Here is a 27,882-nt window from a genome sequence, read left to right as displayed (position 1 = left end):
AAGAGTAAGGCACACATGGGCTTTGTCCGTGGCTGTTCCAGAGCAGGATAACCAAGGCGTGCCCCTGGGGCCCTGGTGTGTGAAGGGGCCACAGGGTGAGGGATGAGCTGGATCCAGACCAGAGACGCTCTGGATGATAGCGTTGGGCCCACACTTGGCATTCCTCTGTTCAGTGAGGATAAATCATGCCAGCCCTCCCTTCCTGCATGGGGTGCTAAGGCAGCCTCTGGTCCCCAGATGAGCTGGGCCCTCTCCAGCACTTCCCTTGCACTTGGCCTCCTCCTTGGTGATTTCACTCTGTTGAGCCTCCCAAAGCGGGCAATCACCTCCACCTCTTTGTGGAAATTGAGCGCCTTGTGTGCTTTATTCCTCTCTACATGGTCACTCACCCCAAGGTGCTCCTCCTGGAAGGGGCAGTCTGACCCCTCTCTCCCTGCCCCTGCCCAGTGAGCCAGTGAGGGCAGGCAGGAGAGCCTTTGATGGAGGTGGGGTACAATGAGGATGCCTATAGATTGGGAAGCCCTCTTGGGGGTGGGGGGAAGCTGGGCAATCTGACACTGCTTCTTCCATCAGCCTCTTCTTTCTCTGCCTGGGCAGAGTTCAGCAGCTCTGCAGGCACATTCCATATTCCTTATTCACCAGCTTGGATCTTGCAATTTCTCTTTTCCCTTTCCTTGAAGTCACTCTAGATTTCTTTAGTTGATTTCACTATTGGAATTTCTTTCTCTTACAGGGAATTTCTTCTCAGCCTGAGCTCTTAGGACTGACCAGCTCCTTCTGAATTCTTCCTGAGGTTTCTCTGGCCCTCAGCGCACCCCCTCATACACCTCCCTGGTTCCCCACTCCCATCCTCAACACTTTCAGCTTATTCAGGACTCGAGGTGGGAGAGAGGAAGAAACCAAATGACTGATTCATTTCAGCACAGCTGTTGTGAGCACAAGGCGCTGTGCCAGGAGCCAGAGCTCCCCTGAAGATGTGTCCAGTCCAGGCCCGGACACAGCACAAAGCTCCAGATGGGGGGCTGCCCAGCTCCCCCAGACACACTGGTGGGATATGGAAGGTAGTGGATGAGGATGGTCCGGAAGTGTATCTGAAGACTAGAAATTTAAAATCAGAAACATCCAGGACGGCAATTTTTCTCTCCTGAGAACCTTCCCACTATCACCTCCCAGCCTTTATCCAGAATCCAGAAAGCTCCCTTATAGGTATCCTCTCCTCATTCCCAGGCTTCTACAGCTCTAAACTGAACCAAGACAGTCCATGGTAATATAATGAGCGAATCAAGGTATACACAACTCCTAAACTCACAAAGTGATTTTTTAAAAAATTTATTTATTTATTAATTTATTTTTATTTTTGGCAGCATTGGGTCTTCGTTGCTGCGTGCGGGCTTTTCTCTAGTTGCGGCGAGCGGGGGCTGCTCTTCATTGCGGTGCTCAGGCTTCTCATTGCAGTGGCTTCTCTTGTTGTGGAGCATGGGCTCTAGGCGCATGGGCTTCAGTACTTGTGGCACACGGGCTCAGTAGCTGTGGCTTGAGGGCTCTAGAGCGCAGGCTCAGTAGTTGTGGCGCACGGGCTTAGCTGCTCCGCGGCATGTGGGATCTTCCCGGACCAAGGCTCGAACCTGTGTCTCCTGCATTGGCAGGTGTTTTGTTTTTTTTTTTTTTTTAAATTAATTTTATTTATTTATTTATTTTTGGCTGAGTTGGGTCTTCGTTGCTGCGCATGGGCTTTCTCTAGTTGCAGTGAGCGGGGGCTACTCTTCATTGCGGTGCGCAGGCTTCTCATTGCGGTGGCTTCTCTTTGCTGCGGAGCACGGGCTCTAGGCACGCGGGCTCAGTAGTTGTGCCGCAAGGCTCCAGAGCGCAGGCTCAGTAGTTGTGGCACACGGGCTTAGTTGCTCTGTGGCATGTGGGATCTTCCCGGACCAGGGCTTGAACCCGTGTCCCCTGCATTGGCAGGCGGATTCTTAACCACTGCGCCACCAGGGAAGTCCTGGCAGGTGGATTCTTAACCACTGCGCCACGAGGGAAGCCCCTCACAAAGCGATTTTAAGATATATAAACAGTGCTCAAAATGTAAGTGCCTGTGATTTCAAAGTTTCTGGGGAGTTTGTACCTTGAGATTGAGCTCACTCCCAGGTTAGCCAAGGCCTTCCCTATCTGTGGCCAACATTCCCCAGCAGCCTCCCTGCGACTGCGGTTGGCCTCCCAAAGGCATCGGAACCACCTGCTGCCATGACCCGGGGCTGGGGGAGGTGAGGCTGAGGCTGGAGAAGCCTGAAGGGAGGGACGCGAAAGGAAGGGAGAGGCCACAGAAAATCTCTTTTTTAAAGAACAAGCCAAGGAAGCCATGACCATTCAGAGAATAAAGAGCAGTGAGGCTCTGGGTTTTTAGCAACTAAAAAGGAGAAAAGATCAAACTGTGGCAGGATGGATGTAAATGAGCTGCTAGGAAGAGCATCTGGGTCTTAAGGGTTTTGAGGCCCTGGAGTTCACTGCCCACAACAGCTCCTTTGCTTTCAGTATCAGCCCTTTGGTGGGGAGGGTGGGAGGAGGGATTAGGAGGAGGAGGAACTCTGGGAAGAAGCCGGTTGTTTTTGACCTTGAGGATGTTTTGATCTTGCCATGAATGTTACTGGTAAAAACAATCAACATAAAACTAAACTGACAATGGCTAAATAGCACAAGATAAAATTCATAATAATCGACCAAAGAAGTCATTCTGTTTGTGACACTGAAAACTGCAAATGATAATAATAATAACTAGGGGGGAAAATGTGACTTGGTGGAAACGAACATACAAACAGAAACAAAAAAAAAACTTGACGAAGTCTAAAACCAGGTATGGTAAAACTCTTACTAAAATTTTTGACTTAAAAAGCAAACCTTCACTGCCAAATTTACAGATAAAAGAGTTGATACTTAAGAAAATAAGGGAGAACATTAGAAAATTTTAACTGCTCTATCGAGAAAATCGATCAAGGAATTAAACTGGCTTGATGGAGTTACATTGGAAAATAATTTCTTGATGAAAATTTATTAATGTTGGTATAATTCAGCTTAAAAATTTGTACTTACATGGAGTTGCCATGTTCTCCAAGTCAAAATGGTGAGGTCAAAACACAATGAACTCATTTTGAAATTTCGGTTGGCTTGAAGGGACAGAAAGGAAGCAAGTCTCCTCTGAGTTTCGTCCTTGCTCAAGGAGTACTCAGGCCTGCTCCCAGAGCCTTCCCGTCCCTAGACTAATAGCCTCCCACCTCTCATCTGAATCCAGTCTCTGGCAGTGTGAACAGTGCTTTGGCACTCTCTCCTCAGCTACTTCCTGCCCTTTCTTCCCAGGGGCAGCTCATCCCTGGCCCTCACCTCTGTATCCACAGTTACCTGTCCTGACAATTGTATCTCTCCATCCCCACTGCCCCTCTGAGGTTCACCCTCACCAGTCTTCCTTTTGGAACCATGGCAACCTTCCAACCAGCCTCCTTGCTTCCAGTCTTATCTTTCTTGTCTCTAAGTCATCCTCTACCCTATGGTCTGGGTAATATTTCTAGCACTTCCTTTAAAAGTCTTCAGTGGCTCCTCAAAGCCCAAGTGTCCTAACTCCTTAGCATGAAAGGCTCTTTCTGCCTGGCTCCGCTGCCCCCATAGTTACAGGACTAAGTACGTCCATGGCTCTCTTGTATCACACCCCCATCACTAGTAGATGGGCCATACCAGGCTTTAGATCCACATCTTCCTTCATTCTGTGCTGTTGAGTCCCTCTCTCCCTAAGTTCTTCCCTCGCCTTAGTCCAACCTTTTCAGCATCTCTTTGGTGACCTCTTCATTTCCAGAGAGACTCCTGGTTCCTCAGCCTTATTCCCTCAGTTTCTTTCCAGATCTAGCAGAATGAGGTCAATGTGTCTTAGAGGGTGACGATGGGGCAGTACACACCTGCTATTCCTTGTCAGAGCAGACCTAGGAGAATCCATCAAGAAAGGACCTCCAGGGCTTCCCTGGTGGCACAGCGGTTGAGAATCTGCCTGCCGATGCAGGGGACGCGGGTTCGAGCCCTGGTCTGGGAAGATCCCACATGCCGCGGAGCAACTGGGCCCGTGAGCCACAATTACTGAGCCTGCGCGTCTGGAGCCTGTGCTCCGCAACAAGAGAGGCCACGATAGTGAGAGGCCCGCGCACCGCGATGAAGAGTGGCCCCCGCCTGCCACAACTGGAGAGAGCCCTCGCACAGAAACGAAGACCCAACACAGCCAAAAATAAATAAATAAATAAATTTTAAAAAGAAAAAAAAAAAAGAAAGGACCTCCAGTTCCTCAAAAAGTTAAACACAGAATTCCCATATAATCCAGCAATTTCACTCCTAGGGATACATCCAAAAGAACCGAAAACAAGTACTCAGACAACAACTTGAACATGAATGTTCACAGCAGCATTATTCACAATAGTCAAAAGGTGGAAACAATCCAAATGTCCATCATTGGATGAACAGATAAACAAAATATGGTATATCCATACAACAGAATATTACTTGGGCATAAAATAAATGAAGTACTGATATAGGCTACAACATGGATGAAGCTGGTAAATATTATGCCTAGTGAAAAAGGGCAGGCAGAAAAGGTCATACATTATATGATTCCATTTATATGAAATATCCAGCATAGGAAAATTGATGGATACAGAAAGCAGACTGGTGGTTGCAAGGAGCTGGAAGGAGAGGTTAGGATAGGGAGTGACTGCTTAATGGATGTGGGAATTTTGGGGGGTGATGACAGTGTTCTGAAACTAGAGGGTGGTGATGGTTGCACAATATTATGAATTACTCAGTGCCACTGAAGAGTATACTTTATAATGGTTAATTGTAGGTTATGTGAATTTCACTTTAATAATAAAAAAATATATATAAAAAAGAAAAGACCTCTTTGGGGATGGAGCCAGAGGGTGTGCCGAGAACAGAGGATGCCGGGTAATTCAATTCTGTACCCTTGTGGCTTTAAATAAAAGGGGTGGGTAAGAAAGGGGCTCTTCAATGAGTACTGCTCCCTAGGACATAGTTCCCAAAGACCAGCCCTGAGCAGGTGTGTGAGGGGTGGAAAGAGGAAGGTGTACATAGGGGTAAAAAGTGCAGAGGGAAGAGGGGCCAGCCCTCCCTCCTGCTGCAGGTGTTGCCTCACACAGGGACAGAGGTTTAAGGCTCGGGGAACTAGAAAGGTTGCAAGCCTAGGAGGGTGGTCTGAATGGCCACTGAGGAGGGAAGCCTTGTTTTCCTACACCTCATCACGTTCGGTAATAAAGCAAGACATCTTAGGCCTAGAAGCACCTGCCAGGTAAGACTCGTATGTAAGTGGAGCCCGTGAAATAGAGTTTTATGCACAGAGCAGAGATCAGATCACGAAGCTGTAAGGAGAAATCTTTTTACCCGAATTACACAGACCCACTCGTCTGGTTTCCATTTCATTGCCTGAGTCTGTTTTATAGTTGTGCTTTTTCATGAAAGCTTTTTAGGGAGGCTATTCCCTGATGTCATGCAAAAAAAATGTCTGAATACAATTACGTTACAGAGCAGCGCTCTTGGAAGAGAACTCAGCCACAAAGCTTGCTGGTGTCCTGTTTCCTTCCCTTTAAAAGCCATTTTGTCTGCTCTCTAAAAACAGAAGCCCCCAATCCCAGCTCTTCCGGTCCCTCTATCTGTCAGAGTGCCCAGTGGCACCGAGCTGGGAAACGCATGCAGAACTGGGGACCCCCAGGGATGTGGGCGGGCCGTCAGGGAGTGGTGTCCAGCTCTGGGGACCAGCATACAGTCCTGAACCGCCTTGTCTAAGGTCACACATCTTACAATCAAGATGAGGAACAGAGCTTCCTTCTATAGGCTTTCTCAGGAATCTCCTCTAGAACCTCCTTTCCACTTCCTTTCTATCCCCTTGCCTGATTCAGACTTGCCTCCAGGGCTCGGGGAATGGTTTTTCTTAAAAGTTCTCATGAAAAACAGCTCTTCTCAATCAAAATCTGTTGTACTGTGAGCAAATTCTCCTCATTTTTCATCCTGTCCCTGTTTCTTTCTCCTCCTGCCAGAAGGCTCCATATTCCTGACTTTCCAGGAGAGGCTGTTCCTTCTCTCCCTCAGTCTCTGACTCACACAGGTCAGCCTACGCCTTCTGCCACTTCGAGACAACCCTCGCCCCCTTCGCACTCAACAATCACTCGCTTCTTTTGAAGTCCAAACTAACCACCTCCCTGTTCTTGTTAATCCTTTAACTAGAGACCTGGCCTTTCTCAATGACGCAGAGTCATTGCCACCCAACTGGTGACTTCAACATCCGTAAAGATATGCCTCCCAGTATGTGGTTTTGACGTTCTTCAACCTCTTTAATTCCAATACTCTCCATCTCCAATTTCACTCTACTCCCAATAACCACGAGAGCACCTGAGACCTTGTCATTACTTGGAATTGTTTCGACTTGAAGATCTCAAATTCTGGGGCTTCCCTGGTGGCGCAGTGGTTAGGAATCCGCCTGCCGGTGCAGGGGACACGGGTTCGAGCCCTGGTCTGGGAAGATCCCACATGCCGCGGAGCAACTGGGCCCGTGCGCCACAACTGCTGAGCCTGCGCGTCTGGAGCCTGTGCTCTGCAACAAGAGAGGCCGCGATAGTGAGAGGCCCGTGCACCACGATGAAGAGTGGCCCCCGCTCGCCGCAACTAGAGAAAGCCCTCACACAGAAACGAAGACCCAACACAGCCAAAAATAAATAAATAAATTTATATATAAAAAAAAAAGATCTCAAATTCTAAGTTTTTTCATCACTTTTAAATGAATATCATCATCGCTAACATTTATGGAGCACTCATGTGTAAGCACTATCATAAGTACTCCATATAAATTAATTACATATGTATTCATTACAATGACCTTTTGAAGGTTTTATGAGCCCCATTTTATAAATAAAGTAAGCAGAGACACGTGAGGGTATGGGATTTAAATCCTACAGTCTATCCACTATGGCCTCTATACCATATGGCCTCTCTGATGTCCCTAAAACAACTGTTTAACCTTCTACTTCTTCCACTGGAACTACCCCCTCACCCTAATCCTGACCAGCCTTGACCCTGCCCTTCTCTCAGGCCATCACTTGCCTCTCTCTATATATCCTGGGCTCCCTGGGTCTGGGATGCTCTTCCTTGCCCCCATTTCCCTTGTCAACTTGATCTCGTTCCAGGCTCAACAGTGCTCCGTAAGCACCTATCCCCAAACCCATCGACTGAGCCACTGATTTCCACTGAAGGGAGGCAGGATGCGCATTAGGCTCTCTATACATTGAGGCTCTTTAACTTCAACTGGCCTCTTGCTGCCCCCTGGCTATCCTTTCATTCATTTTTTGGTGACTCCTAACTGAACCTCTGTGTAAACTGTTCCAACCATCTCCCTGTCCCTATATCCTACTCCCTAACCACTCATCCTTACAGATAATCTTGTTTTCTACAAAAGACATTCAACATAAGCTCAAACTTCTGTCCTCCCCAACTTCAAAATTTTTCTACTGATTCTTTTGAAACATTAGCTTGAAGGCAGAGCAGGGTCTAGGAAATGTGGTTTTAGGACAAGGGAGTAATGTCAATATTTATATGAGAGACAGCCTAGAGAGGGAGAAGGGGAGCCTAAAGACACATGGGAGAAAAGGGCACTGTGGCTGAAGAAAGGTCACGGGGCTGGCATAAGGTGCTGCATGAAGAATGTGTGGAGGTGAAGGAGCATTTGTTTTTGCTGAGTTTGAAGGGGGCTGGATAAGAGGATCGATGATGCTATACAGTGTACTTACTTTTAAACTCCTTGAAGCTGGCTTCTGACCTTCCCACTACAGGACCCTCTCTCTCAACTCTCACTTAATGACATTTCCTCAGTCCTTATACTCCTTGACCTGACCTTTCGATGGTGACTGGCATGGCTGACCAACCCTGTCCTCTTGATAGTTTTTCCTTATGTGGTTCCTGATGATGGAACCTCTTGGTTTTCTTGACGGGTTTTCATTATTTCCTTTGCTAACTCCCCTCCCAAACCATTACAATGGTCTCCTACAAATGCTCCCTACCTTTCATTTCTCTCTCTCCCCACCCCCAATCCATCCATTTATCTCTCTTTCAATATATATTTATTGAGCCCCTACCATGTGCCAAGCACATGGGAGCTATTAAACTGTAGCTGAAGTAATCTTAATGTATAGCTCTGATCATGTTACTTATTTGTTCAAAAATTTTTACTGGTTCTCTGGTGCAAATGATATCCAGATTCTTTGCCCTGGCACTCCGGGTTTTAGTGGACATCTGTTGTTTTTGTGACCTAGCTGCCATTCACCTTCTCTGGATAGCTGTACCCCAATCTTCCCCTGGAGAGCCGGCCCCTCCACACCTTTAGTCCATATGGTTTGGGTGTGGCTAGCTGCTCCCTTCCCCCCACTCCAGGCATGGGCACCTGCCCCAGGTCTAAGCCACTCAGGGCATCATGTTCCTTGCCTCAGAGATTAGTTCCAGGATGGGCCAGGAACCCAACTACAGCCATTAAAAAAGCATTTAGGAACTTCCCTGGTGGTCCAGTGGTTAAGACTCCGCACTTCCACTGCAAGGGGCGCGGGTAAGATCCCGCATGCCACATGGTGTGTGCAAAAAAAAAAAAAAGCATTTAAAAATAAAGAGGGACTTCCCTGGTGGTGCAGTGGTTAAGAATCCGCCTGCCAATGCAGGGGACATGGGTTCGAACCCTGGTCCAGGAAGATCCCACATGCCGCGGAGCAACTAAGCCCGTGCGCCACAACTACCGAGCCTGCGCTCTAGAGCCTGCGAGCCACAACTACTGAAGCTGGCGCACCTAGAGCCCATGCTCTGCAACAAGAGAAGCCACTGCAATGAGAAGCCCGCGCACCTCAGTAAAGAGTAGCCCCCGCTCACCACAACTAGAGAAAGCCCGCGCGCAGCAACGAAGACCCAATGCAGCCAAACATAAATAAGTAAATAAATAAATAAATTTATTTAAAGAAAAGATAAGTAAAATAAAAATAAAAATAAAAATAAAGAGACTTTACTGACACAGGCCTTGAATAAGTGAAGATGCAAAGGCTAGAGCTGCTGCAGCCATCTTAGAACACCAAGGGAAGTGAGAGCTTATCTGAAAACAGAACCTAACAGCAGAGAAGAAAAATGACGAGAAACCAGGTCCTTGGGACACTGTCTGAGCCCTTGAATCATGCCATGACTGAAGCCAGCCCCCACCCCAGAACTCTCAGTTACACGACCCAATATGCACTCTCTGGGCTGGAGCGGGTTGGATCGGACTTTCTGTCTTTTGCATGTGAAAGAGTCTTGCTTGATCCAAAGGTCCTCCGAATCATCCCAGCTTCATCTCACCACACCCTACTCGCATATGAAGGCTTGTATACTCATTTATTCCTTTCCTCACACTTGGCCATCTCTGTCTTTCTGGAATGCTCCCCATCTTTTCCATCTTCTCTCACTCAAATTATATCTAATCTTTAAGCTTCAGTTCTAATAGACTTTCCTCCAAGAAGCCATTCTCCAATTTCCCCCAATAACAAATGTTTGTCAAATAAATGACTAACTGAACAAACAATGACACAGAGAAACAGGGTCCAAGGAGGGGGTTCGCCAAACTGCTGTACAGACCTGAGTTCCAGAAATCCTGTTCGTCACCCCTCAGGGCTTGGGACTTTTTTTCCCCATCTTCCTACTGGTCTAAATCCCTGCTTCCTACACTCTTTGGTCATCATTTCCCAGAAAATTTCCCTTGGGATGCTGGCTTTTTAGAATGTTAATAGACACTTAAAACAGAAAACTCCAAACTCTAAAATCAACCCAAGGAAAAAGAAAAAAAAAAGATCTGGCTATTAAACATGTTTGGAAAATTCTGGGTTAAACAAAGATTTTTGTTTTTAACGAATGGAGGCGGGTTGGGGGCAGGATGTGTAGCCTTTCTCCAATTTACTCATAAAACAAGTACCAGTACAGAGGGAAGTGCCACATTCTTCCCTGCAGACAAACTTTGGTTGAAGGCAGTGTGGATTATTTTATATACACATATAAATATCCTACCCTTTGTTCAAGGTGCCTATTTGCTCTGCACAGAGACTATTATGAACACAGAAAACGGTTCATTGTTAAACACTGCATGCTAAGTGGTTTTGCTTTCTGGCAAATCTCCAAACCATAATTATTAAGGGACTCTGAGCTGCTGAGGAATTCTTGGGTTACAGAGGCTTTGATCTGCCCCTGTCTTCTCTCCCCAACATAAATTTCCACGGTGTGGCTGACTTTCATTGTTTGTCCCCAGCAGTGGGGCAGCTTCGAAGGTGAGGACTGAACAGCATTGCAAGGTGAGCAGGTAACTGCTGAGATTGTGCTCTGGCTGAAGCCCTGAGCCCACTGGAGCCCTGCACGGCTGTAACCAAGGGAACGGACAAGCTCTGTCCAAGTATTGGACTCGGAATGCGGTGACCTCAAATCTTCCATTTCCCACATGCTCTGGGAAGCCCAGGTTGTGGGCCTCCCTCAGGATCGGGCTTCCAGCTGGGAGAAGCTTTGTTATTTTATTCCCATCAAAGTTGAGAGATCTGGTCCAAAAGTCTTTGGGTACCTCCAGCTATTTGGCGAGTGTTGACCTCAAACTCAGGCAGCTGTCTTCTAGACAAAGTGAAGATACCTCAACGCGGTCACAAACCATTAGGTCAAACTTTTGACAGAGCCAAACTCCTTTCTACTGAAACACAGGATGGAATGTCAAGGGGAACATACCTATGCCTTCAGCCTCCTTTAAATTCTCCCTGCCTGAAAAGAGAGATGGGAAAGAACACCCAGATGTTCATGAAGCTATGATAGAAGGAATTAAAAGATGCCTCTAAAATAAAGTGGTAAGGTTTTCTAATTGGGAAAATGAAAAGGATTCTGTAACAAACAGAAAGCTTCTAGTTTTCTAGCATTTAAGAAATATCATTTAGCATTTGGATTGAGGACAGAATCTTGTTCACTTTTTGACATTTGTTTTTCTTCCTACTTTAATACAGCTGTGAGATATGTGATCACTCCCATTTTATAGATGACAAAACCGAGGCCAAGAGAGTAGAGCCAACTAGTTCAGGATAGAGGAGACTCTCTGATTCCCAGATCACTATTCTCTCTCAAGTTGGCACTGCCCTTCAAAGGTCTCCTTCCCAGATGGGAAAGCACCTCCTCAGTTATGGGCCCTCTGTTGGTGGGTGGAGAATGGGGATGGAGAAACACAGGCAAGGAGAGAATGAGGGAGAAGACAGAAATCAGCGTCCCTCAGGGCAGCAACTAGAAACCAGAGGTTCTAATGCAGAGGAAGCTCAGAGAACTGCCCAGACCTCGCCTGTGTTGGCGGGGTGGGGAGAGGAGCCAGAATAGAGTTTCCTTCAAGTGTCAGCTCCCATGGGGAGAGGCAGAGCATAGAAGCAGAACACCAGGGCGGCCTAGTAATGAGCCCCAGCCATGCTCTTCACTGTCTGTTAGAAGCTGCTGCTCTCTGGGAAGGAGTCAGGTGATCAATCACAAAGAGGAGAGAGGAGCACCCCTCCCTGGGCAGCTGGGCCCAGTTCCGAAAGGCTTGGCTGTGGGGCAGTACACGAGGCTTTTGAGCCTCCTGCCCTGAATGGGTCGACTCAGCAGGACCCCCTTTTGTCCCCTGACTTCAATCTATTCCACTCCCCTCCTTCCCATCGGCATCTGTCTTAGGAAGATGCAGATGAGCTCATTCCGGAAATGGGAGACCTTTCTTCCCACTCACGGTGAAGGTCAATGATTCACGTAGCTAAAAATAAACTTAAGGCCACCTATCAATAAAAGGAAAAGAAACACACACAAAAAATTCAATCCCCCTGCTATTTAAATTACAGCAAGGAACATAAAACCTTATTTAGTAAGTATAACCAACACTCAAATATGTAAACTTTAATTACATGTTCTGGACCAGTGAGAGTAAAATGAGGAGAAAAGGAGGAGGAAAGGTGAGGGTAGGGGAAAGCCGCAAACTAAAGGAGAGAAAGCCCAGGGGTGGGAGGTGAGGCCCCAGCTCAGAAGTAGGGAAGCAAGCAAGAAGCGGGAGGAGGCACAAAAAAGCGGAAGGGGAGGTGACTTGCAGTGCTCTGGGCAATGCTTATTGGTGGGCAACTATTACCTACAACTCCTACTGGTCTTTATCTTTAAACTTTCAGGTGACCCCCCTTGGAATGGGGGAGCCATAAGAGTCCTCTGGAGAAAAACAGTTGAATTAAATAGAGGACCCCCAGCTGAATTAGAATTTTAGGTAAATGATGAATACCTTTTCAGCATACGTTATGTCCCAAATACTGCATGCGGCATACTTACACAAAAGTTATTCGTGATTTATCTGAAATTTAAATTCAACTGGGTGTCCTGGGACTTCCCTGGAGGTCCAGTGGTTAAAAATCCACCTTCCAATGCAGGGCACCTGGGTTCGATCCCTGGTCGGGGAAGTAAGATCCCACATGCCACCCGTCAACTAAGCGGCACACCGCAACTGAGTCCATGCACTCTGGACCTCGCACGCCACAACTAGAGAGAAGCCCATGCGCCTCAACGAAGAGCCCATGCACCGCAACGGAAGATCCCGCATGCCGCAATGAAGATCCTGCGTGCTGCAACTAAGACCCCAACGCACCCAAATAAATAATAAATAAATAAAAGAAAAACAAAAACAAAAACAAATTTAACTGTGTGTCCTGTATTTTTATTTGCTAAATTTGGCAACCCTATACTGGAGGCCAAACCATTCTTTGGACCAGAACTCAAAGACCAGGCCAATATTTATACTGAGGGTTGGGGGGAAAATCAAGTGGAAGGTCACTTTTGGAAATGAATGAAGCAGCACAGAGATTTGCTAGGCAGGATGGTAGTCAGCAATTGAGGGATATCAATCCTCAAGTTTTCTCCTCCTGAGCTGTCTATTTCCTGCTATTCTCTGCTAGTACAGCTGTTGGCAGCCCCTCTCCCAGCCAAGGGTCACAGAGACTAAAAGGAGTAACCGTACACAGAGTTACACTGGGATTGTGGATAACTTGGCCTATCTGGGGCTTCCTGAAGATTCTGAAAGATTCTGGAGGTTCTGAGGTGGAGAGTGACCTTGCAGAACACTAAGGAACACGTAAAGCCAAAACAAAACACAGTCGATAATCTAGGGTGCTAAAAAAAATATTAACCTCAGTTTTAGTCACTGTCACTTTCCTAGTGAGGTGACTGAGCCCAGGCCACTGCGCTCAGCGGAGGGGGCATTGAAGCTGCCCTCAACCGGAAGCTCCAGGTTCACCGAGCACTTGTTGAAGAGGACACAGGAGCCATCGCTACTGCCCTTGCTGAGGGGCCAAGAGACCATCTTGGGGCTGAAACAGAAAGAGCTGCCTCTCCCGAGTTCTGATTCACGGGGCTCCGGGGGAAACTGGCAATGCTACAAATTGCCCAACATTGACTACAATTGAGGCAGCACGTGTTCTGTTCACCGTTGTTCCTATTTACTCTGATTGCACACCCAGACAGTTCATGCATCTGAGCTCCTTGCCAGGTCCCTGTAGGTACCAGAGACTGTAATTCATAATATATGGCCTTCTAGACTTTAAAAAATTATGTATTTACATAAAACTATTATTATTTATAAGTGGGATCATTCTACAAATTCTGTTCTGCTATTTGCTTTTTTCAGGTAACGATATATCATGAATACCTTTGCATATCAGTTCATAGAGATTTACTACATTATTTTTAACTGCCCTGTGGTATGGGGATATATCCAAGTTTATTTAATGTCCTTTGATGGACATTTAGGTTGCTCCTTCTTTTCCTGCTGTAAACAAGATTGAAACGAATAACCCTGTACATGTATCTTTGCACTTGTGCACATATTTCTATAGGATAAATTCCTAGAAGTAGAATTACTGGATCAATTGGTATATACATAGATTAAAATTTCTATAGATAACATTAAACTCCCTCTAAAAATGTACCAATTTACAGTCTCACCAGCTATGATCGCGCCTGTTCCTCCACAGCCTTACACATCCTGAGTAAGGGTCATCTTTTTTTAAATTTATTTTATTTGTTTATTATTTTTGGCTGCGTTGCGTCTTTGTTGCTGCGCGCGGGCTTTCTCTAGTTGTGGCGAGCGGGGGCTGCTCTTCGTTGTGGTGCGCGGGCTTTCTCTAGTTGTGGCGAGCGGGGGCTGCTCTTCGTTGTGGTGCGCGGGCTTCTCATTGCGGTGGCTTCTCTTGTTGCGGAGCACAGGCTCTAGGCGCGTAGGCTTCGGTAGTTGTGGCGTGTGGGCTTCGGTAGTTGTGGCGTATGAGCTCAGTAGTTGTGGCTCGCAGGCTCTAGAGCACAGGCTCAGTAGCTGTGGCACACGGGCTTAGTTGCTCCGCGGCATGTGGGATCTTCCTGGACCAGGGCTCAAACCCGTGTCCCCTGCATTGGCAGGTGGATTCTTAACCACTGCACCACTAGGGAAGCCCAAGAACCATCTATTTATCCTTTGTCAGCAAGATACGGGGAAAATGCCCAGGCATTGTTGTTCTAGTTGGCATTTCCTTATGATTAGTCAGGATGAGCATTTTTTCCATATGTGTACTGTTCATGGCTATTTTTTTCTTCCACAAAGTGCTTGGTTTTAATCTTTTGCCTCTTCTATTATCTTCATTTATTGATTTTTAAAGAAGTCTTTGTATGCTATGGATAAAAATTTAATTGTCTAAAATAATGCCAAGTATCTCCCCTGAAGAGAGGTTCATCTTCTTAAATCTTGATGGTGTTTTCATCTGTTTGGGCCCCAAAGGAGTTTTTAATTTTTATTCTGTCATTGGCATAACTTATTTACAAGATGGTGTGTAAATATCCAAGTGGCATTTTATTGTTAATATTTTTATTTTAAATTTCTAGTTTGCTTGCAATTTGGTCAGAATGTGGCCTAGAAAGTTTCCTACTTTATGGAATTGAAATTTTCTTGATGACTCAAAATATCAATTTTTATAAATGTTATATAGCTATTTGAAATGGATGCTTATTTTCTGTCTGCAGAATACCAGGTTAAATATATCCAAGCTTTTAAATATGGCATCCAAATCCTTTATAACCTTATTTATGTTTAATCTGCTTGACCTTATAAATTCTGAGGAAGGAAGGTTAAAGTATCCTACTTTGGTTGTAATTTTAACAATTTTTTCCCCTAATATTTCTGATAGTGTGTCTTTTTTGGGGGGAATGTATACTGTGATGCTATTTTGCCTGATATATAAAGGTTTATGCCTGCTACATCTTTTTTTTTTTAATTTTTAATTTATTTATTTTTTTGGCTGCATTGGGTCTTTGTTGCTGCACGCGGGCTTTCTCTAGTCGCGGTGAGCGGGGGCTACTCTTCGTTGCGGTGCACGGGCTTCTCATTGCGGTGGATTCTCTTGTTGCAGAGCACGGGCTCTAGGTGTGCGGGCTTCAGTAGTTGCAGCACGCAGGCTCAGTAGTTGTGGCTCGCGGGCTCTAGAGCGCAGGATCAGTAGTTGTGGCACACGGGCCTAGTTGCTCCGCGGCATGTGGGATCCTCCCAGACCAGGGCTCGAACCCGTGTCCCCTGCATTGGCAGGCGGATTCTTAGCCAGTGCGCCACCAGGGAAGTCCTATGCCTGCTACATCTTCTTTGTAGATTACACCTTTTATTATCCAATGTGTCCCTTTCTGTCCATCTTCCTACTTTTTGTCGAAATTTTAGTTTGCCTAGTATTACTATTGCCACCCCTGCTTTCTTTTTGTTGACGTTTGCCTGAATAGTTTTGTTCATCCCTTTATTTTCAACCATTCCATGTCATTTTTGATGTATCTCCTGTATCAAAGTGACACAGCTAGAGGTACTCCCTTCTTCCTTGGTAAAAGAACTCTAGGTGATACGTCCAGGCCAAAAGAACACATTTCTCTGCTCACCTTGCAGCTAAATATGGCCACGTTATCAATTTGTGGCCAACAAGAAGGGAAAGAGTACGAGCTCTTACTGCTCTTCTTTCTTTCCTTTCTTCTCATCTGCCGTGAGGATGGGACAGCTGAGGCTTCCAGCAGCCATCTGGGACCAAGAGGTGACCTTGAGGATGGAAGCCACATGCCAGGAGAGGGAAGCAGAAAGACAGAGGCAGCCTGGGGCCTGGGTCCCTCATGACTGAGAGCTGCCAATCAGCCTCGACAACTCCTCAGGGATCACTTTAACCTGAGAGAGAGAGGAACTTCCACCATGTTCAAACCATGGTTTGGTTTTGGTTTTTCTGTTACATTTAGACATCGGATTTCTAAAAATTACATCAGATGTTGCCTTTCTGGTAGGGGAAAACTCACTCCAAGAGTAACTGCCTTAATTGAAATACAGTAGAAAATGTCAAGGTGCATCCTACGTAAAAACACAAATATTAAAAAAAAAAATAAGAGTAATTGTCTTGGTACTTCCTTGGTGGTCCAGTGGTAAAGAATCTGCCTTTCAATGCAGGGGACGCGGGTTTGATCCCTGGTCGGGGAACTAAGATCCCACATGCCACGGGACAACTAAGCCCTTGCGCCACAACTACAGAGCCCACGCACCCTGGAGCCTGAGCGCCACAACTAGAGAGAGAAAATCCACACGCCACAACTAAAGAGAAGCCCACGCGCCACAATGAAGAGTCCATGCCACAATGAAAGATCCCACATGCCTCAACAAAGATCCCACAACTAAGACCCAATGCAGCCAAAAAAAAAAGAAAGAAAATTAAAAAAAAAAAAAAAAAAAAAAGAGTAATTGTCTTTTTTCCCCTAATGATTTCAGTCAATTCCTTTTTTTCAGTTACATTAGCAGTTATGTTAAAAATGCTTAACAAACACATCTGGACATTTCTTTTCAAGAGTAATCCTTTAGAGTCTTGCAGCTCTGAGTATGGTCTCTTGAGCCCCATCAACATCCCCTGGGAGTCTGTGAGAAATGGGGAATCTCATGCCCTCCCTAGACCTACTGAATCAGAAGCTGATTTTCACAAGATCCTCAGGTCATCTGTGTACACAGTGAAGTGTGAAAACCACTGCTTTAGAGGGCACTGGCGCCCCCTCCCCTCTTCTGGGTAATGTTCATGACCATCTCAATTTCCTACTTAGAACCTGGGGAGGCTCCCATAGAGAGCCAAGTCGTCAGCAGGGCATTCTAGGCCTTTGAAGATCCGGCCCTCACCTCTCCAGTTTCGATTCTTGTTCTTCTCCCATCCCACTCACACTCTCATGCTGGACTGCTTATAGTTCCCTAATATGTCATGGCACTTCCTGGGTACACACTGAGTCCTCACCTAGAGCCCACCCATCAGCCACCCCCCTTCTTCCTTGCTAACAGAAGTCCCATTCTGTTGTGGGAGGTGATGCATCAGCTCCAGGTGACGCGTCTAGCCCCATCTTATTTTCCTTTGCATGATTCTTCCTCTCTCAGCCTACCTTGGTAGCTGAGATGGCCACGTACCCAGAACTAGTCAAGGAGACATGCAGAGATAGCTGCTGGTGTAGGGGGGGCTGGGGACACTTTTTCTTCCTGAATAAAAAGAACCTCTGTGATAAGAAAACTGTATGTTCTTGTTCCTTCCTTCCTACCTAGAATGTTGAGGTGCTCTCTGGAGATGCAAACACCATCTTGTAACCATGGGAACAAGCATGAGGTCAAGTCAATGTGCTGAAGAATACAAAGCAGAAAGACCGAAAGAGCCAGGTCCTTGAGTGGAGTTGGCTTCTCTGCCCCCATGCCCCCTTCCTCCTTTCTCTTCCCATCTGCTCCAACTCTCCCTTCACCTCTCCTTTAGCTGGTATAACATGGAAGTGAAGTATATTCTAGCCCATTAGCTGTATTATACTAGATTCCCTATTTGTAATTTACAGTCACGGCTAAGTTGAGCCTTTCATTATAAATATCACCTGTCTCCCCAAATCCACCACTCTAAAGTGAGGCCAGCGGGTTTTTAATTCTCTGAGAATCTGAAGTTATCTTCCCCCATGGGTTACAGCCAGTCAAATCCCATCCAGGCAAACCCACGCTCGCTCTCCTGTCCCCGGCGCTCCTTCATACCCAGGTGCCTGGCCCTGGTTCTAGCAGGCTATGTCATGGGGCACCTTGCCTATTGGGACTGAGTTTTTAAAAATTTCTGTGGTTTCTGGGGAGTAGATGTAAATTGGAGTGAAAAGAAATTGAAGTTTGAAATTCGGTGAACTTTTCCCTGCCCCTGACATGTGAATAATGACTTGCTGATAGAAGCGGCTTTTTCAAAGATGAAAAGCAATCTAAGATTTATGGACAACTCTGTTCAAAAAGACCCAGCGCCGTGTGGAGTCAAGGTAGAAACAATGTCAGGAGATTCCTACATGTTTTCTGGTCAGAGGAAGGGCAGGGCAGGGAGGAACTTGTGGAAAAAAGAGATGGCAAGAGGATGAAAAGAGGGGTTGGAATTGGGTGGAGTAGAACATGGGAAGGCCAGCACTTGGGAAGATTTCTTGCGCCCAGTCTCTGAGTTCTATAGTGACGTGAACGTGACAACCATTTCTGGCAAACGGCGGTGAACGAAACAAGGCTGCTTTTTGGTATTGTTTTTACCTAAGTGCCCTGCGGCTCACACCTCCTCTGTGGATGGTGAGGAAGACGGGAGCCAGGAGAACTGTCCACATGGAGACGAATGAACCTTCTGTCTGAAACTGGGACTTCTGCTTCCGAGGGTTCTGCCCCTCATTGTGCGCTTGGGGAGCCCCCAGAAAAATATTCCTGCCAATTTCTCAGAGTCACATCTAGAATCCCGGGCCAGAATTCTGCTCCTGGTTGGACTAGTCTGTTACCAGCCACCGCTGTCCCCCCACCAAGCCCCCGCCCCTCCCCGAAAGGCCAGGGGTCGGGGCGGGGGCACTGCTGGGAGCAGCTGTCACTGTGCATCTGGACAGCCTCCCGGGTCTCGTGGGTGCAGAGCCAACATTTCTGATGTATATTTTATAACCACAGCTTCAAAGTATAAAAAGAGAGTGTGAAAAATAAAAACAGGCTCACAATCAGAGCCTGCTGGTTAGAGAGGTTAGAGAAATAATAAAGTTAGAGGCACCAAACTGAAAACTTGAAGAGCACGTGCGTGCCTTGGCAAGGAGAGTTTCAGGGCCAGACTTAGGCATGGCCTTCCCTAAGTGCTTAAGGAAGTTCAGCTCCCACTTAAAGTCTGTTATCACTCCTGTCCCCCCCGGGGAGTTACTTATGAAGGAAGGTTTCCCAGCCAGCCCACCAAGCCAGGCATCTTGAACGGGGACTGGCCAAGGCGGGAGGAGCTGCATGAAAAGCCCGCAAAGGCTGTGGGTCAAGGTGCCGCTCAGTTCTGCTTCTTCAAACGCACCCGAGCTGTAACTCAAAACCTGAAAACAACCTGAATCCTTTTCCAAACACAAACCAAATCTTTTATGTCAGGTTCCATATATTTTCCTAACTCCATTCCCCAGCCCAGCCCCACTCCACAGCAGAAACCAATTTGCTTAACAGAGCAGGTCCTGGGAGTCTTCCTCCTCGAAGCTCTCATTTGGAATGGATTAAGGAGGAGGAAAGGGTAAGAATCTGACTTCTTTTCTTTTGCTTTTGAAAAAAAATTAACACACTGGTGACTCTGAAGCACAACCACTATGTTCTATGACTGGCTTTTAAAAGATGAAGAAAATTTCATTTTCTAGTATAACCAGACAAGATTGCTTGGGGAGCCCCTGCCAACCCATCCCAATCTAAAGGCCCAGCTTTGGATCTTGGGGGACCCTTGGACTTGCCGTGAGGCTGGGCAGGGGACTCTGACCTAGGGAGAGCTGCCCACCTCAAACCTTGTGTCTACGTTTATCTCTCAAATAAAACATGCTTCAGGACAATATGCCAGCCTGACATGAGCTACTTGAGAATTTTACATGCCCAGCTTTGCTCTGATGGAGGCTCCTGCCCTTAAAAAGTTTATGGTGTGGGTGGGATCATAACCAAGAAACAATATATGGGCTTCCCTGGTGGCGCAGTGGTTAAGAATCCGCCTGCCAATGCAGGAGACACGGGTTTGAGCCCTGGTCCGGGAGGATCCCACATGTCGCGGAGCAACTAAGCCCGTGGCCACAACTACTGAGCCTGTGCTCTAGAACCCGCGAGCCGCAACTACTGAGCCCGTGTGCCACAACTACTGAAGTCCGTGCACCTAGAGCCCATTCTCCCAACAAGAGAAGCCACCGCAATGAGAAGCCCGCGCACCGCAACGAAGAGTAGCCCCCGCTCGCCACAACCAGAGAAAAGCCTGCGTGCAGCAACGAAGACCCAACACAACCAAAAATAAAAAAAATAAAATAAATTTATTAAAAAAAAAAAAGAAAGAAAGAAACAATATTTGACCTTAACAGTGTGGGTCTGACAAAAGGAAAGAGAACACAAAGGCCTGGAAGGCTTTGTGGGAAAGGAAGGCCTGGGGCTGGGCCTTGTAGAATCAGTACCGTTTACGTCGGTAGATAGGGCATACCAGGCACAAGACCAATATGGTCAAAAGCACAGAGGGAACAGGCAAGGTGTATGTAAAGAGATGACCTTGGGACTCTCTACGTTTCCCCATTCTTGGGTCTCTTCCAAGTGTGGTCTCCCCATTAAAGAGATATCTTTCTAGTAAATTCTGGCTATGGGTAATACCATTGCAAGGCTTGCAATCTTGTTTCCTACTAAAGTTTGTTTGCAGTTTGGGTGATGTGTGTCCCTAAGAAATGTAATAGAGATAAGCAACTAAACATATCAAGTCAATGAAAAATTTTAGATTAAAATTCTTAGTGTTGATTATTGATTACCTCCTTTTCTTATAAAATTGGCCATATGAGTTACTAAAAAAAATAATTTGGATGCAAATAAAGGGAATCCTGTTGATTTTAGGTAAAATAACACCTGAGAGGGTAAACTCCCAACAGCTTAAGGCCAGAGGCTCTATCTTAATTATGTCTGAGACCCTAGCTATTAGCAAGCAACCAGAACTTTCCAGGAAGTCAGTAATTAGTACCTGTATGAAAACAAGAAGATGGGAAATGGCAAGACATGAATCTCCCCAAATCAATTTTTCCCTCCTTACATAGAAATAGACCTTCTAGCTGCACACACGTCATATTTCCGAGCTTCCTATGCTGAGCTGTGTGGCACACGACTAAATCCTGGCTGATGAGGCGCCACTGGAAGTGGCATATGTAACTCCCCTCCGTCTCTCCCGCTCACAGGCTTGTGGATATGGCGGTGGGAGCTGGAACTGCCACCTTGGACCATCACAGGGATGGTGCCCATTGAAACCGGCGGCACGCCAAGAAGGGGGCTGTGGGTCCCTGCTGACTGTGGAGCGTCACAGCTGTCCACTGAGCCTTTGTGTGAGGGCGGAGAGACAAGCCACTAACTCAGGCCACTTCTCACTTGGGTCTGTTACAGGTGCCAAATCTATACCCAGGCTAAAACATCAGCTGTCTCATGTCTGAAGCCCCAAGAAAATACTACAGAAAGTCCATTTCAAGATAGGCCCCAAAGTAAGATCCTTAATTGTACTCCTGTAACTTGAGTACTTCAGCTGGAGGTGGGGGGAGGGTGAAGAGGGAAATAGAATGTGAGAGAGAGAAAGAGAGAGAGAGGCAGAGAGAGGGGAAGAGACAGAGGAGGCGAGCCGCTGGCAAGGCCAACCTTTGTCTCTGTTCTCACCTGATGCTCTCTGCCTTTGCTCCTATGGACGAGCCTCACAAGAAATCACTTTGGAGAAGCTGAATTACTGAACTACAGTGAGGAGTTCCTCATTTAGATGTTGCGGGGAACATTTCTTACCTTCCTTAATCCTGAAACATCAGTAAACTGGCCAGAGCATATTCTCCTAAAATCCCACTCTCCTCAGAACACCCCTCTGTACACTCACATCCAAACTGCTTCTGTGTATTCTCCACCCTGAAAGGCGTATGGATTTATAACACACAAACCTACACATTATCTAAATGTACACACACACACACCCCCCACATGCACACGGATAAAAATACTCCCTGCGATGCCGTCACCATCAGAGCACCTCCCCTTCTGTTCTGCCTGTATTAGCTCCTGCTGTGTGGATTCTTGTAGTCAAAAAAGAGCAGTAGGAATGAGGAAGCCCAGGCTATCACTCTGAGAGACTTGAGAACAGGGCTGGAGGGTTTCGTGGGCAAGATGAGGGCCTTACAGGTCTCTGACAGGGTGCTGAAGAATGAGGGGCTAGTGTGGTGGCCAGATGTGATTTCTCAGGCAGTAGCTATGTTGTAAGAGTCCGGGTTTGACGATGCTTTGGTTGCTGGAGCTGGAGGAAGGCGGTCAGTCCTCTGGCAGGTCTGCAGGCGAGTGGACTCGGCGGGGAAGGGCACGGGTCAGTGCCAATGACAGGTGTGGATGGAGGGAGTGGGAGTCAGGCCCGAAGCGGGGGGCCTGGGGGTGCTGCTGACCAGCTGCTGGCCTCAGTCATCCTAACCAGCCCAGGGGTAAATGGGGATGGGGGCCCATCTCTGCTCATCCCTGACAGAGAAGTGACCCCAACTCTTGAAACTGGCTTAGGTTCAAAAGGGAAGACCGCTCACACTAGTGCACAGAGGAATCCTACATCCTGACACAGCCTCTCGGGGGAAAGTGGTGGCTCCTGAGGTCAGGAAGGAAAGCGCAGAAGAGGAGAGTTGAGGCCACGAGCAGGGCAATGAGGATCACCGGGCACTGGGCTCGTCCTGACGAAGCGGGAAGATGAAACCCTGCGGCCACGCCAGCGCCAGATGGCCTGAGCCCCAGACTGTGGGCTCACCGTCACCAGTGGGGCCATCACCTTGGACCCAGGGAGCACGAGCAGCAACAGGGGAGGCAAAATGATGCAAAGATGACCCTCATTTCCTTGAGAGAAGCCTGCTGTTGTCTCTCTGAGGCTTAGTCACCGGGAGGCCATGTAAACAATCCCGTCACCCTAGCAACCAGGCCCAGGCGGGGTACTCTGTGGAGGCGGCAACCTGCTCCCAGATTTAACAGGAGCATTAGTTTGCATCCGCTTCTGCACATCAGGTGGGTCGGCTGCCAGTGCCGCACTCGCTGAGATGCAGGTGAACGTCAGGGGCCCAGGCTTCCTGGGACAGCGACTGATGGGAAGGGCGCTGGGTACATGGTAACTGGGGCTCCGCTGGGTTAGTCAACTGAAGCTGGGGTGGGGAGGCTCCTGCCTTGATCAAGCATCCTAGTTTTGAAGGAATAAATGAGAAAATAGAGAACTAATTCCTACTTAGCTACTTTCCTTCAACAGCCATTCTCCCGTGCTCTCTGCCCAGGCAATGCCAGGGGTCTGCTTGGGAGTTAGGATCACAATTCCTAACTTCTTGTGTTTCCTCCCCTGGAACCCTACTAACAATACAGATGGACATTCAGATGGCCCTGGGAGAAGGCCTGGAAGGGAGCAAGGCCGTGGAATTTCAGGGCTGACTGCAGGGTGTGGTTTTATTGCTGGGAGACGCCTGGTTTCATAGAACACTCTGTTCTTCCCACCCCTGTGATGATGGAGTTCCTCCAAGCCCTCTCTTCCACGGAACCTGCCTTACCCCACAGCACCGATCTCACCCCCGATGGGTTCTTTCCAACCCAGGAGTCTGGATTATTCTCAGTGGGCACCCGACATTTCTGTCACTTCCTTTCTGTAAATCGAGGCTTGGGGAGCAGTGGAGAGAAGTGCTGTTCTGTGTCTCAGGGGGCCTGTGTTTTAGGCCTCATTTCCCCACTAATTATGTGACACTGGGGAAATCATTTACCTTTCCTGGGCTTCAGTTTCCCCATCTATAAAGCAGAGGCTCTAAAACCCCCCGGTCGTGTGATTCTCTTTCTCTAGGAAGGACTCGAAAATGGGGACACACTCAGCCTTCACACAGGACCTCCTGTCACTTCTGGCTGCAACTGCCCCAGCCATGGCAACTTCTATTCCCTTCTTCAGGACAAGTTCTGTGTATCTGAACTCTTGGGTCTCCAATCCATTTTCATGGGTTATGATTTCAGTGTCTTCTTTTTAAACACAGCAGAGTTTAGAAGACCCTCAATGTCCCCCTTCTATTAACTCTTAGGTTCCAAACGTAGAGGCTGGGTTTGGACTCCTTTTCCCGTCTTAGAAGAGGCGTTGAAAGTGCAAAGCCTTTGTCACCACAGGAACCTGAGCTCCAATTCCAGCTTGACACTCATCTCCCACAAGACCTGGGGTCTGCTACTTCAACTCTCTGAATTTCAGGGGACTTCCCTGGCGGTCCAGGGGTGAAGACTCTGCATTCCCAATGCAGGGGGCACGGGTTCGATCCCTGGTCGGGGAACTAAGATCCCACATACCGCACGGTGCAGCCTAAAACCAAACCAAACCAAACCAAACCAAACAACCAAACAAAAATGACAACAATTCTCTGAATTCCAGGTTATCCATATTTAAAATGGAGAAGACAGTAAAATATCTCATAGAGTGGCTGTGAGGATCAAAAGAGGTAAAATGAAGCAGGAGCCTCCAGAGGGAAATGTTCTCCTTCTCCCTTCCCAGCCCCGGCCTACACAGAGTGGGGAAGAGACAGCGAGGCAAGGGCCCCAGGAGGAAGGGGCCCCCATTCTCAGAGTTGCAGCCACCAACCTTTGCCTTCCAGCTGGACTCATTCGGCACTGGTCCCAGCCCCCTGACCAGGGCATGATGAACAACTGAAAGGTTTTCCCCGGCTGGGCACTTCCCAAGGCCAGCCCCACGCTAGACCCAGGGGCCCCCATGGATGAAACCCTTGCTCAAGAAATTCCATCCAGCAGTGACAGGAAGGAACAGAAGGGAGAGGGGGAGTTAGTCTAGGACCCACCATTGCGGCCTCGCCTGAGTAGATGCTCAATCAGCTCCTGGTTGAATTAGGGTCTCTTGGAAGCGGTGGGCCTAAGGGAGCTGATTTAACCTGCCCTAACAAGGATCCACCACCTCTGGGCAATTTCACAGCAGAGAATCCACACAGCTCCACCTCTTCTGCCTTCGGTCTTTCTAAAAACACTAATCTCTATTGGGTTTAACTACTGTGATTGATACGTTCCCCCATTCCTTCATTCTGTTGATCATCCAGTAGTGATTTCTGTTGAGCATCTATTATGTACCAGGTTCTGGGAATACAGTAACAAGCAAAGCAGACAAAAGTCCTACATTCCTGGAATTTTTATTCCGGTGGAGGGAGACAAACAACGAATTAAATAAACAGTAAAATAATAAGATAGTCAAAGGGCTATGCAGAGAATGAAACCAGCAGGGTGAAGTAATAGTAAACGAGCAGCTACTGTAAACTGGGTGGTCAAGTCGTTTCTGTGGACATGACACTGAAGCTGAGATTTGAAATGACAAGGAGGCAGCTGTGTGGGACCAGGGGAGACCATTCCAAGCAGCAGGCCCAGCTAGTGCAAAGACCCTGAGGCTTGGTGAGCTGGAGGACCCCAAAAAAGGCTGGAGTGCTGGAGCCGAGAGAGAGGGAGAGGGCGTAGCAGGGGCTGAGGCTGGAGAGAGAGGTAGGGGTAAGGTCAGGAGGGCCTTATCTGTTACTTCAGGAGTTGAGTTTTACTCTGAGAAAGAAGGGAAGCCAAGGGAGAGGTCCGAGGAGGAGAGCAACATCGTCAGATCTGTTCCCTAAGAAAGGCCCTTCAACAGCTACAGGGACTGGACTGCAGGCAGACCAGAGCAGAGGCAGGAAGAGCAGGCTGGAGGTGTTCGCAGAAGTCCAGGTGAGAGATGCTGGTGGCCTGAACTAGCACATGAAATAAGCCTTGTGGACAGACACTCTGTAAATACCTGTTGAATGAATGAATGAATGAATATGCGTGATGTCACCACTTTTTGCCTCATACTTAAGTAGTAAAAGAAAAACCTGTGGTTTATCTAGGTAAGAGTAAGAGGAGGAGTGAGAAAACAATTTAGAATTTAAAAATAGGCACAAAGAAATGAGAGAGGCAAGTAAGTTTAGCTTGTCCCCAGGAGCATTTAGGTCAGGCTTGGAGGCAGTTATGATGGGAATTCTAGTGTGGTGGTCACTCTTCTCCAGAAAAAGGTACTTGGTACATGCCCATGAGATTACACTCACGGAGCTTAAAGGCCGTCTAAAATGGAGGCTGGGGCCAGGCTCTGGTACCTCGGAACAGAAAAGACACCTTGGAGACAGTGTATCTGAGCAGATTAGGAAAGAAGCTCTTGGAAGGCAGAGGGAGGAGTGAGGCCAGACCTGGAGGACCTGACCGTGTGAACTCGCAGGAACTGGGAAAAGCGCAGTGCCTTCCGCTGGGCACGTGGCTGGTGCAGCAGGAGGACTCGGTGGGCAGCTCTGGAGCTTCCGGGGATGCAACCATCTGCAACTCAGCATGAAGCCCACAGGCCTGGGGCTTTGCTGATGGGGCGGTCACCGCCGGGCCGCTGTGTAATGTCACAGTGACCCGACCTCCCTCCCTGCTTGGGCTGGAGCGTGGGAGCTGTGTTCACACTCTCATGCTGTCCCTCGGGCTCTGTGTGGTGATGACGGGGTGTGTGTCTGTGAGGGGTGGGGGGGTGTGTGGCAGAGGGAGGAATACATCTGGGGGGAAATTGACCAGGCATCTGCTCTCTTCTTCCTCACCTTGCCCCGTTATATGACTGTTTCCACTTAGCCCCACAATGCCACCTGCCTCCTGCCCTGTTCTCTAACCTCTAGTCTGAATTTTGCTACATTTTGCTCCTGCTTCCCCTCTTCCGCCTCCCTGCTAAGCTCCGTCACTATTCCAGAGTCTCTGTGGGTCCTGGTGCAGAGCATGGAGGCTCCTGCAGTGTCTCCTGGTTACCCCAGGGCCGCGGCCCACAGCCCCGGGCTGGCTCTCTGGCCCTGCAGTCTGAGACGCAGACCTGAGTGGTATGAGTGAGGGAGGACCAAATAGTGCGGCAGGGCTACCAACTCTTATCCCACAAGCCCCATACAGTGAGTCGCTCAGAAGGACGGTCTTTCCAGTTTGTCTGAATCAAGGAACACCACGGCCCCCTGGGCCAGTTCTAGCAGGGAGGGTCAGTCTGCCTGTTTTGGAGCTTTGTTGTTTCAAAGGGCACTCTAATCTCCTTGGGGAACTCGGGACTGACAGACTATTACTGACTGTTAAGCGGCCTACAGTGGTGGAAGATCAGCCCATCAATGCCCACTGAGCACCTACTGTGTACCTAATAGAAGACAGTCTCTAAGCTCACAGGATAGTTGGGAAGATAAAACTAAATAAAGTATATGAAGGAGAAAATAATAAAAGAGTAGAAAATCAAGGGCTATTTATAACCAAATGCTGCAGGGGTTCAGAAAAACGAGAGATCCTGGAGGGTGGGGCCATCGTAGAGAAGGTGGGATTTAATGTGTCACCACTGAACATTTATATCTGGCAGAATGAGCAGAAGTTTTATGATTTTTTTGTGGTGGGGTGGGCGTGGTGGGAGGGAGGGATCGGAATTCCCTGGAGCCAGTACTCCAAGGAAAAGAACCACCCATCGCTCACACGTGTGAGGACATGTGCGCTCGCTTCTCTCTCCCCTGCTGTATCTGTCTTTCTTTCTTAAAAGTCTTTTACATTCTCTTCATTAGAAAGTTTCTACCTTTTATGTCAATTATAGCTAAATAAAAAAAGTTTCTACCAAGAAGTCATCCTTCTTGAACCTAAACACTGACAGTGATTTGAGGTCTGGGCCCCCCTTAAAATTCCTTGTTAACTGGCTTCTCTTTCTTATCCTGCAACAACTAAAGTGACTGTTGGGTATTAGAAACTTTCTTTGAATCTCATAAACGGAA

At 47.6% G+C, this 27,882-nt stretch overlaps 1 protein-coding gene across 3 annotated transcripts in view; it reads right to left on the bottom strand.

Annotated features, from left to right (window-relative positions):
* Window positions 1-27,882, bottom strand: part of THADA (THADA armadillo repeat containing) — a 319,657-nt gene that overhangs the window by 15,319 nt on the left and 276,456 nt on the right. The gene's annotated exons all lie outside the window — the stretch shown is intronic.

The sequence above is a fragment of the Balaenoptera borealis genome, assembly GCF_965194805.1.
Source record: "Balaenoptera borealis genome assembly, chromosome: 15".
Lineage (NCBI taxonomy): Eukaryota > Metazoa > Chordata > Mammalia > Artiodactyla > Balaenopteridae > Balaenoptera > Balaenoptera borealis.
The sequence above is the reverse complement of the archived record's forward strand: the minus strand, read 5'-3'. Positions and strand labels throughout refer to the sequence as shown.